General features: G+C 41.9%; 1 protein-coding gene across 1 annotated transcript in view; it reads left to right on the forward strand.

The window, feature by feature from the left end:
• Positions 1-12,034, forward strand: part of LOC128738628 (tetraspanin-9) — a 36,907-nt gene continuing 24,873 nt past the window's right edge. Inside the window, exon 1 of the mRNA XM_053833915.1 lies at positions 1-637. The gene's annotated coding sequence lies outside the window, so the exon portion shown is untranslated. The remainder of the gene's footprint in view (positions 638-12,034) is intronic.

A 12,034-nucleotide genomic window follows, 5' to 3' on the forward strand; every position in this document is an offset into this window, starting at 1 on the left:
TTGGGATCATTGGTGTGAACCACGAGTTCGATAGTGAAAAATTGCAGGTTTAAAGGTAATCTAATTACATCTCTTCAATCGGTTCAAGTGACCAGTGCGCAGTGATGTAGAAAGTTGCTAAAGGTTGAATGAAAGTTTGTGCTTTCGTGTGTGCGCATTTTCCAAAGGCAGATCAGAAGTGCAGCAGGGCTGAGGATTATCTTCAATTTTGCAGATTTAAAAACGTGACGTGATCGATTGCAAATTCTCCGCAGTGTTTGAATAAGAAGAGTGTTGGTGGATTAGAAAAATAAAACAGTCGCTGCCGCCGCCTATGTTTGCGCGGATGCGGGGAGGTTGTTCGGTTCAGTTTGCGCTGTGTCATTATTATAAGTGACGGTCAGCACATTGAAGACAGCGGTCGGCAGTAGCGTGCTCTACTTCTGGACAGCTGGATCTATGCTGAGATCCAAACGCTGCTGGAACCATTTGGAGAAAACGAAAGTTGGAAGTAAGACGGTGGAGGAGCGATTATACAGAAGCAGTGCTTCATCCAGAATAGCAAAGTCGTCACTGAACTAATAGGCGAAAAGACTGTGGCTGCCTGATGCCATTGGTGGGAAGTTAATCGGATTTGTATTACTACTACCAAGAAAAAGTAAGTGATTCAATGTTAACTGTATGGTATGGATTAGCATGGAATACGGATTTGGAAAGCGTTATTATAGATTTACTCTTTGTTATGATGATGATGATGATGATTGTAGCATGGGAATTTAGTTAATTGCCAAAAAACAAAAAACGAAAAACCGGTGGCAAAACTGAGAGCGGAAGTAAGCTTTTGAACGGATATTTTTTTTTTCAACACAAGCCAATCGTAAAATTTAACGGTACGTACAAATTATGATTGGAATCAGTTTATGATGAGTTGAAATAATGAATAGCGATTTACTAGCGCTGTGAATTTCGGATACACCTGAAAATGGGTGGTCCATTAAGTGTTTCTGGAAATAAAAATGTTTTTGCTTTTCCAGGTAATTTATGATTAGTACAGACATAAGATTGTTCACAGTTCGGACAGTCATAATTTTAATGAACCTCTTTGCAGCTAAAATATTCATCAGCCACATTGCTGGCTTGGCTTGATAAAAATTCTAATCTAAAAATTTTAGACAGCTGGTGTCCCCACAATTGTAACTTTGGTTTTCATATTAATAACAATGTGAAATCTAACATGTCATTTGTTTTTCAAACAAATATATACTAGCTTATAAAGTAGAAGCGTTATTTATTTCTAGCAACTTTGTGGAATCTTTTGTATTTCTAGGCATGTTAAGTGGGTGAATTTTAGAGTGTGTAAACTGTGCACTCGTATATCATTTTCTAATTTTTGAATTTTAAATTTTCATTAAATTTATCTGAGTCATTGTTGCAATAGATTTGCATATTTTCTCCTCTCCATAACCGAATACCCGCACTTTTCCCTTTAGGAAAAATGGTGGGACCGACTTCTTTAAATAATTTTACCCCCTGTTTGTTTAAAACCAGTTTGTTTTCCAACCTCATGTTTTACGAAGTCTGGCCCTCATGATGGCCGAAAACTGCTCATTCGTCATTATGCGAAATTCTGGTCAGTTCGGAGAGTAGACGTCTTTTGATACATAAACCAAAACACATTGTTATCTCCGTACCAGTCTGACGCTGGCTGCGCGTAGTGGCAGGGTGCCAAGCTGAGTCAAAAAAGCAGCGTCTCACCTCTGCAAGACCTCAAGAAAGGCGGTTAGCGCTTCAGAAGGTACTCGTCCTGGCAGATTTGTCCATTGATGGTACCCGTCGTGCTGTATGACTGGTTCATCTTACCACATCCACAGGTAATATATCAAACCAAGAACTTTTTTGGCGAATTTGTCCACCTTTTTCTTCCTTTCCTCTTCAGGAGTGGCCAATCGTGATGTATCAACGTAGGACTCCTGTCCCGGCAACTGTTTTGTGTCCACCTTGATGTAAGTTTCGTCATCCATCATGGCGCACCTCGATACTGCTTGCTTGTGCGAATTTTACCCCTTGTGTCTGGGCCTAGAAAACGTGGAGGCCGGTACATTTCTTGGACAAACCAGATAAAAACATTCGCCGCATTGCAAATCGAAAGTTTTGGTCAACAGATTCTACACCTACTTGGCCTTTACCAGGTCAGCTTTCTCCGTTTTTTTTGCTGCTATCTGACTGCCGCTGGGTCGTCTGGGTCTCTTTGAATGGCTTCACCAGCTGAGGCACAGGCGCATGATAGATTCCCAGGTGTTTCCTGATCAATCTATGGGACACAATCGAATTATGCGCGACGACGTACATATTTTTTTGGTGGATCTGCTCTTGCCAACTCGATAACCAGACTGTGATGAAATTCTACCGACGTAAACCGTACACTCTTAGCTAGTTTCAGTAAGAATTTCATCTCTTTTACCCACACGTTAAAAGTTACTAACTAATCAATGCGTCTCACTTCTTTCGAGTGCAGTCTTTAAGCTAACTTACTATCATTGTTTTCATAAGATAATGTTAAAACAAACAGTATAATTCACAAACGTAAGTCACGTGTGGTGTCTGGGTAAATTGATGCAGGTAACGGACAAACTATCTCACCTGCCGTTAAACAATAAAATGTTATTCAAGCATTGACTCGTACAAGAAATCGTCTACTGGCTGCATACAAGCTTTAACAAGGCACAGTGCAACGTCAAACAAAAATATTGTATTCATGGGTGCATGAGAAAAAAAATCAACTATACTTAAGTAAGCAGTGTATCGAAAAGTAATATAATTTCGGCGGATTCTATGGAAAGGTGATCCGTCCCATGTCGTGCTAGATTTGGAATGAACTTGAAGAGCCATGTAAAATTGTTCCCTCTGTTATTGTTGAGAAACGAGGAAGATTCTTGTTTATATATTTCCAGACTTTATTGTTGAACTCTTCTAGAAGAAGAATCTGCCTGGGGAATGATCCTTTGGGTTAAAACCACTCTAAAAACCCACTCTCCCCTGCTTTTTTCTCTTTTTATAAATGAACTATAACTCCTTCCACCAGGATGTCGCTCGTTTTATGCCGACGATGTAAAAATTTGTAGGGTAATTTAAGTGTACTCTTACTGCATTGAAGTGCAACGTCTTGTGGACAAATTTGTAGATTGGGTCAGCATCTCAAAGTGCTACGCCATCTCCTTTCACCGTGAATATAAGCTAAGCTATAGCTACAATATGGCGGGACATTTCTTACAACGCGTCTATCCCTTTCGTGATCTTAGAGTCGTCCTGCATAGCGCACTAACTCTCCGTATACGCTAGAAACGACATTATCTTCAGAGCCAATAAACAACTAAGGAGTTCTGTGACCCGTGCTGTTTTCGATCTTTGTAGGTATTATGTATGCACTTGAAAGTTCTGTTTAGGAATACGGATACGTGATCACGCACTAACAAAATGGTTTCAAGACCTAGTTCAATGAAATGCAAACCTAGTGCAACAATATTATTATTAATCGACATATATTATTTATATTATTATTATTGTATTATATTATATTATTGTCGGACACTGTTAAAAATCAGATCTTACCACCATGGCTGAAGAAATCACTTTTATCTTGTAAACGTTTGTAAAAAACTGGTCGCTGATGCTTGTCGCGAAAAAAAATTTCTGCAGCCCTCAATGTGACTGTTTAAAAATTATGAATAACATGTTAAAATAATATGAGCTTCTAATTTCTCTGGGTATAAAAGAATTTTGATGTTTTAAAGTGCATTTATGTACTATTCCACAAAAGTGTATATTCCAAGTATCTGAGGTGCTAATAATCGAACTGAAAAAAGAAACATAAGTGTTACTAATTTTTTGGATGGTATAACCTAACATTCTTGTTTTTTAAATTTGTAATTCACCAAAGCTCATCGCGATGATTCAAAATGAAAGCAATTCGTGATTGATTGACTTACTTACTTAATTGGCCTAACGTTTTACGACAAGGCCTGCGCAGTATAATTTCTCCATCTGTTTCGGTCCATGGCAACTGATTTCCAGTTCCGTGGAGACCCAGTGCTCGCCAGATCTCGCTCCACCTGGTCTTGCCACCTCGCTCGCTGTGCCCCTCTTCGTCTTGTTCCTACCGGATTTGACGCGAAATCCATTTTTGTAGAATAGTTGTCCGGCATTCTAGCAACATGTCCTGCCCAACGTATCCGTCCAGCTTGAACCACTTTCTGAATACTTGGTTCGCCGTAGAGACGCGCGAGCTCGTGGTTCGTTCTTCGCCTCCATACACCGTTCTCTTGCACTCCGCCAAAGATGATGGTTCTTAGCACCCGCCGTTCGAAAACTCCGAGTGCTCGTAGCAGTGTCCACGTTTCGTGCCCGTAGAGGACAACCGGTCTAATTAGCATTTTGTACAGTGTGCACTTTGTACGGGGGCTCAAATTGTTCGACCGCAAGTGTTTGTGGAGTCCGTAGTAGGCCCGACTGCCGCTGATAATACGTCTTTTAATCTCATGGCTGGTATTGTTGTCCTCTGTTGCCAGTAAGCCAAGGTATACGAACTCATTCCCGTCGATTACCACGGTACTGCCCAAGTGGGCCCTGTCGCGCTCGGTCCCGCCCGCCACCATATACTTCGTTTTGGACGTATTTATCTTCAATCCAATCTTCTCTGCTTCGCGTTTCAGTCTGGTGTACTGAACTTCCACCGCCTCAAATGTTCTGCCGACAGCATCCACGTCGTCAGCAAAGCAGATAAATTCACTGGATTTATTGAAAATCGTGCCCCGCATTTCGATCGCCGCTCGTCTTATAAAACTTCAAGCGCAATGTGGAATAGCAGGCAGCAAATATACTATATTATCAATATAGTTCACTCCTCTATAATCCTGAAGACACGACTACTAGCGCCATTGCGGCATAAAAGGTTACCAAAATACACCGTAAATTCGACACGTCTATCGGAAACAACTCAACTTTCAGTATAGAGTTTAACCATTTCAAGATAGAATTAACAATAGGACGAATGTCGTAAATGTAAACCAAACGGATGAGCTATTTTCTGCTGGACCAGTATAAGAAAATCAGCTCTCGCTCGGTTTGTTCACGTTTGCCACAGTTTCTGGTTTGTTGGTTCTATCTATCTTCAATACAATTCAATTCAATTCTCCATCATCCCTTTTACACTCATGGAATTGCGCATAAGAAGAAAGAATCAACAAAAGGGCGAATGCCGCAAGCGTAAAAAACCATTTAAGAGTTGATTTTCCTAGGCTCGTCCAGAAAAAAAATAACTCACGCGTTTTGTTTACACCTGCGGCATTCGCCCTTTTGTTAACTCTATTGTGAATTATGAGGTTAAATGACGAATTATTGTCAAAAATCTTTCTGTTCCTCACACTAATGATTTCCTGACCTTGCTTGTTTTGACCTAAATATATACTGGTGGCAGCACCTTATTTTCGTAGCCGCGTATTAAGTGAAAATTTACTAGACGGTTTAAAATAAAATCGTTGCTACAATTTAAACATTTTTTTTGAGTGGTTTGGTAAAACTAAGACTTTTGTCAATTTTTTGTATAACAAACTAATCCGGTTAGTTTTATTATTGTTCAAGTGCTAAATTTGTAAAATAGGTCGCATATACTGTGCAGTTTCTGGATGTTCCAGTTTAAAAGAAGGTCCCTCCAGTGTTTCCTTTTTTCGAATTAATTCTAACAAAAGGTAAACTATTTCTGGAATATTTCGATTTCCAGTAATGTTCCTATTTCATTATATCTTTAGGCAAACGAATACGTGGGCAAAGTTTTGTCGCAAACCGTCAATCAGCAAAAGTAGTCTGATTTGTTCCCTACATTTTCATGAATCCGATTTTTTCAATCCTGATAACAAACGTCAAGGGTTAATACAACAGAGCATGAATGAAAAATTATGACAATTATAAATTAATTGTTTTAAGTTTGTTCCTGCACGCTACTGAAATGTCAAAAATGTTGTTCAAATATTACATACACGTCCGACATTATGGTTCGTAAAAAGCTGGATAGTTTCTACTATTCACAATTCATTTCTATATCTAATGTTACAATCTAGAAGAATGACATCATAGGGTTAGGGACAGCATATTCAATCTACCGCACCTCTTACTTATGCATTGGTTGCACGCTTAAAGATGTTTGTTACAAAAAGCTTTTAGTCACCTTTTTGTCCGCAAGAGGGTGTTACTTTTGCGTCTTTTCGGATATATACGAGATTTTGCGAAGTGAACTATATTGTTAATGTAGTATATTTGCAGGCAGGAAAGACCATCTCCTTGTCGAAGTCCCCTGCGAGATTCGAATGGGTCCGACAATCCACCCGAGATTCTCACACAGCACTGGATCCCATCCATCGTAGCCATGATAAGTCTACTAAGCTTACCCGGAAAGCCGTTTTCGTCCAAAATTTTCCATAGCTCTTGTCGGTTTACGCTATCATATGCGGCTTTGAGATCGATGAACAGGTGGTGCGTGGGGACTCGAAATTCGCGGCACTTTTGGAGGATCTGCCGCAGGGTGAAGATTTGGTCTATTGTAGACCGACCCTCCATGAAGCCGGCCTGGTAACTTCCCACAAATTTATTGGCTATTGGCGATAGTCGATGAAAGAGGACTTGGGACAGCACTTTGTAGGCGGCATTCAGGATAGTGATGGCTCGGTAGTTCTCACAATCCAGCTTATCGCCTTTCTTGTAGATAGGGCAGGTAACCCCGTCTTTCCACTCCTCCGGTAGTCGTTCCGTATCCCTAATCTTGATGCAGACAGCCGGTCAACTTGTCCGGGCCCATTTTAATAAGTTCCGCTCTAATGCCATCCTTTCCCGCTGCTTTGTTGTTCTTCAGCCGCTGGATGGCTTCTTTAACTTCCCTTATCGATGGGGGTGGTACATCTTCGTCGCTTGCTGCACCAATGTGGTCACTTCCTCCGCTATCATGGCCTTCCGCCTGCACGCCATTCAGGTGTTCATCGTAGTGCTGCTTCCACCTTTCGATCACCGCTCGCGATCGTCAGTCAAGATACCTCCATCTTTATCTCTGCACATTTCGGCCCGCGGCACGAAACCTTTGCGAGATCCGTTGAGTCTCTGATAGAACTTCCGTGTGTCGTGAAAGCGGTACAGCTGTTCGAGTTCTTCGCACTCCTTCTCCTCTTGGTGGCGCTTCTTCTCCTTGAAGAGTCGGGTTTGCTGCCTCTGCTTCCGTTTGTATCTCTCCACATTCTGACGGGTGGCTCTGCGCAGCATTTGTACCCGTGCTGCGTTCTTCTCAGCCAATATCTGAAGGCATTTCTCGTTAAACCATTCGTTACGTCGATTCGGTGCCACACGGCCTAGGACGTTCTCCGCTACGCTGTTAATGGCTGTTTTCACGGCATTCCAACAGTCCTCAAGAGGGGCTTCATCCAGCTCACCCTCTTCCGGCAGCGCGGTTTCGAGAGATAACGCGTAGTTTTCGGCGACCTCCGGTTGCCTCAGTCGCGCCGTGGTGGGCGGCGGTATCGTATGTTGTTCACAACAGATAGTTTTTGACGTAGCCTTACCATCACTAGGTAGTGATCCGAATCAATGTTAGCGCCCGGATAGGTTCTGACGTCGATAATGTCTGAAAAGTGCCGACCATCTATCAGAACGTGGTCGATTTGTGATTCTGTGTGGTTGGGTGATTTCTAGGTGTACCGATGGTAGAGGTTATGCTGGAAGAATGTACTACATATGGCCATGTTCTTGGAGGCGGCGAAGTCGACAAGTCTTAGGCCGTTTTCGTTCGTTTGCGGGTGGGCGCAGAACCGTCCAATCGCCGGTTTGAATTTCTCCTCCAGACCAATCTGAGCATTACAGTCCCCGATGATAATTTTGACATCATGTCTTGGGCAGCGGTCGTATTCACGCTCCAACTGCGCGTAGAATTCGTCTTTGTTATCATCGGTACTTCCGAGGTGAGGGCTGTGCACGTTAATTATGCTTATATTGAAGAATCGAGCCTTGATTCTTAATCTGCACATTCGGGGGTTGATCGGCCACCACCCGATCACCCGCTTCTGCATCTCGCCCATCACTATAAAAGCTGTGCCTAGCTCGTGTGTATTGCCGCAGCTCTGGTAGATGGTATGACCATCTCTATATGTACGTACCATCGTTCCTTTCCAGCATATCTCCTGCAGCGCTACGATGTCGTACTTGCGGCTCTTCACTTCTTTAGAAAGCACGTGGGTACTTCCGAGGAAATTTAGAGACCGACAGTTCCATGTTCCTAATTTCCAATCGTTTGTCCGTTTCCGTCGCCTGTGTCTTTGCCGATTGTTCCGATTAGAGTTATTATTATTACTTACAAAGTCCTTTGCTTTCGTTTTTTTAGTGGTTCAGGCTTGCAAAGCCCGCAACCAACCCCACAGTATCGCCGGAGGGCCAACGTAGCTCGAAGGAGCCCTCCTCCCCTGTCAGCATACGACCTTGGTTTCCACCGGGGTTGGTTACCCGATCTCCACCGAGGTTGCTCGTATCCCGGCTGGTACCACGAGGAGGTAGGGGTAGGAGTTGCTAGGTACGAGGCTGTGAACCACTTTGGGGTCATTAGCAATCAATTCATGCTTGAAAAAGTGTGAGTTTTAATCCGCTTTTCTCTCACTCTCATAAAATGATTCTCTGCTAGAAAAGAACTACCAGAGAATTTGCCGTTTCGGAATCACCTTAGAGAGTGTGTCGAACCGAATCAGTACTTTTATCGATGAATAGCAACACTGCTCGAAAGTGGTAGACCGTCGATTAGCTTGACAACATCGCCTGAAGTATAAGAATTCAATACACTGATTTCCAGGAGCAGTAATGAGATTTGCCGCCATTGAAAAATTCTTCAACACGTTCCGGATCACTTTCCATTAACACGGTTTGTCATGCATAGGGAGTTCCAGACATTTTCATTCACAAACCAAAGCGAGGCGATCACGATCTTGACACTGTTTGTTCCCTATCACCGAAACAGACATCGTGATTTAAGAACGGGTTCTGTTGGAACAAATTTATGCTGCTGGCTTTTATGTATCTTACAAATTCGTGTTCCGGCTTACTTTTTCCTCTGAGCTTGTCTCTACCGGCAAATGAATATTCCAAACTCGTTCCGTAGGTCACACAGCGGCAACGAAGGCGTAATCAGCTGCCAGTTGGTACCTCCGTGTTACGTACCCCGAAGCAGCAATAGCATCAACAACACTAATGGTGGTAGAAACGCTGAAATCGAGGCGCAAATTACCATAATAATTGAGAGCAATCTAGCGAGAGTCGCAATAATTTACGAGACCTTTATGACACAGATTGTTGTCGCACACATATATGCAAGCAAAGAATGGATGGATGCTGTGTACAGACCGGTGTGCATTCGACAATAATAATCTGCCATCATAACGATCAAGTTCGCACTGACAAAGAGATCTGTCCCCTCCGTCCAGTCAGTGCACTGAAACGATCTGCTGAGCTTCTGTTCTGCTGTGTAGATTTTTATTCATGTTTAGGACCGTAATCGGTGCTCTTCCAGCTGTGTTTTAGTGAGAGCAGTGCCATAGCAAGCAAGGTTTGATATAGGAAGTACTTCGTTAAGCTTAAGCAAAAATATATGACATTGTGTCCGGTAATTTCTCCCCTGCAATGCAATGCAGATCAAATCAGTATTCCGAGCCAGATTTGCGTGACGCGTGAATTTGCGTGAAGGTTTCATGGTACAGTCTCTATTGTGCTTGGAGTCTGCTCGCAATAACTGCCAAAATATTACAAACAGTTAAAATATTGAAAATTTTGCTACTTGAAATGTGATCTGAATCTATCTGACAGGTTCAATTTCAGTTGGCGAATAAACTGCTGTGTTTCATCACAGGCATTCTTAAGAAACATTCAAACAGTAGTGGACCTAATCGGGATCTGCATTTTGTTGCTTTTGCTCCAACCTGAATTTATAACTACCTTACTGTATATAAATTTCGGTTTCAGCATATTTTTTTTTGTATCTGAACTGGTTATCAAAACTCTGTGATAATTTCAACAGTAGTTCCTGATGAGTCGAGTTCTATCCGATCACCTAAGTCAGGATGTATAATGAACCAATTTAATGGCAGTAGCTTTAGATAATTTATCTGGACATTTTCTGTTATCGTGAAGCGTCACAAATACCGGTTACGGCGAGCTAAAAAGGTTGCCAGTCCACGATTTGTTGAAAAGTCGGAGAATTTCGTGCTCAAATAAAACAAATGAATATATGATAGCACAGGACAGGTTCATCTGGTAGTCTTATCAGTGTACATAACAAATTTGATATGATCAAATTGTAAAGTTTAACCATTTAATAGTGATCAGCGGTTATTAGCTGCTCCAGTCTTATATAACAGCCTGTCGGGGCTCCAATCAACAAAGTCAACAAAGATTAGACAAATTTAAAGTCAATTTTGGCTGTCATGATACTTGTACTGTCCTAAACAAAAACCATAGAAAACATTTCAAACTCAAACTCGATAGAAATACTGCACAAAAATGACTGCCGATGCATGTGAAATCACATTTCTAAGGTTGAGAAATCGCAGTTTTAGTGCCACCGTTAGGGCCACTCGTATCAAATTTAATGGCTTGCATAACCTGAATTGATTGCTGTTACAACTTGCAGCATGATCAAACTCAGTTGAATGCAGAGGCCTAGCTAAGATACGCAAAAAACGCAACAATTGGAACAAATCATCATTAACTACCACCAAATGCTGGGAACAAAAGAAAAGAAAAACGAAAACAAAATTTAATTAAAATGGACCACTGAACTGAAGATGAGAAACACAAGAACACCGGTAAGTGTTGCATCACGAATCTGCGTTACTGCTGCGTTGAGAAGTACGACCTTTCCGCCAAACGGTACTCTGAGGTACGATATCAAAAATAACTGAGAACAATACTTCTCCGGTACCCAGAAGTTGTGCCAACATCGTTGATGAGCCGCGTACATTTTTGTCTTTATTATTTATGATTTTACTCAGCCCGTCTCCGCGTTCCCTTTATGGCCGTAGAAACGTTAAGCCCGCGAAGCGGTATCAACGGGAGCGAGAAAAAAAATGACGCGAAAATAAAGCTCAAAACAGACAAAACATAAATCCATCATACACCCATCATACCTACATGGACATCTTATTGTTTTACCACCGCATCGAAAAGCAAAGCGGAAAAATAGTTAAGAAGAATTAAACACAACAACAGAAAAGGCAGAAGAATAAAAGTGTTACGCCGCTGCTGCTGCCGACTATCTTGCGATGAAGTAGGTATACAACTTTTATGACCCACGAGTGAACAATCGGCGGAGGCCTGGCCGACGCCTACCCCTTCCCCTCTGGGGAATACCGTTATATGAGCCAGCAGTAGTCTCTTTCGCCGATATGAAAGATAACATCGTGGGTGTGCGGCAGCATACCATTACCATCGGCAGCAGCAGCGAGCATAGTCCTATCTGGCATAGATTTAATGCTTCAATTTTGACGCTTGTTTGTCTTTTGTTTGACTCTAGAATGGAATTCCGGAAGAATGGTGCAGCCAAACGTAACGCAGAAATTCAATAATGATTTGGTTCCGTTATTTTCGTGTTTGTTTTGATTTAATAAAACGAAGCTAAAATGATGCAATGCACATACTTGGAATAATGGTTAAACGGTGACAGAAAACTTCGATCATTGTTTTGTAAGGTTAAAAATGAGCCCCTCGGTTGCACCCAATCTGTACCTCTGTCATCTTAGCGGAAATCCCTATAAAGATCGCCCCGTTTCCTGGTCAGCTTCCACATTTTGTCCCACAATCACTTACAAATTTATTTTCACTCTCGAAAATCCTTACAATGAAAGAGAAAAGCTTCTTTTGCTTATTTTGACTACTCCCCATAGATGTTCCATCCCTTTCGGGCCACCGCCTTTTGTCACTCAGAAACTTATACAACTGCTGTCAGTCCGTTGTTAACTAGGATGGCTGAAAATTGCAAAATAAT

This window comes from Sabethes cyaneus, chromosome 2 (genome assembly GCF_943734655.1).
Source record: "Sabethes cyaneus chromosome 2, idSabCyanKW18_F2, whole genome shotgun sequence".
Taxonomy (NCBI): Eukaryota; Metazoa; Arthropoda; class Insecta; order Diptera; family Culicidae; genus Sabethes; species Sabethes cyaneus.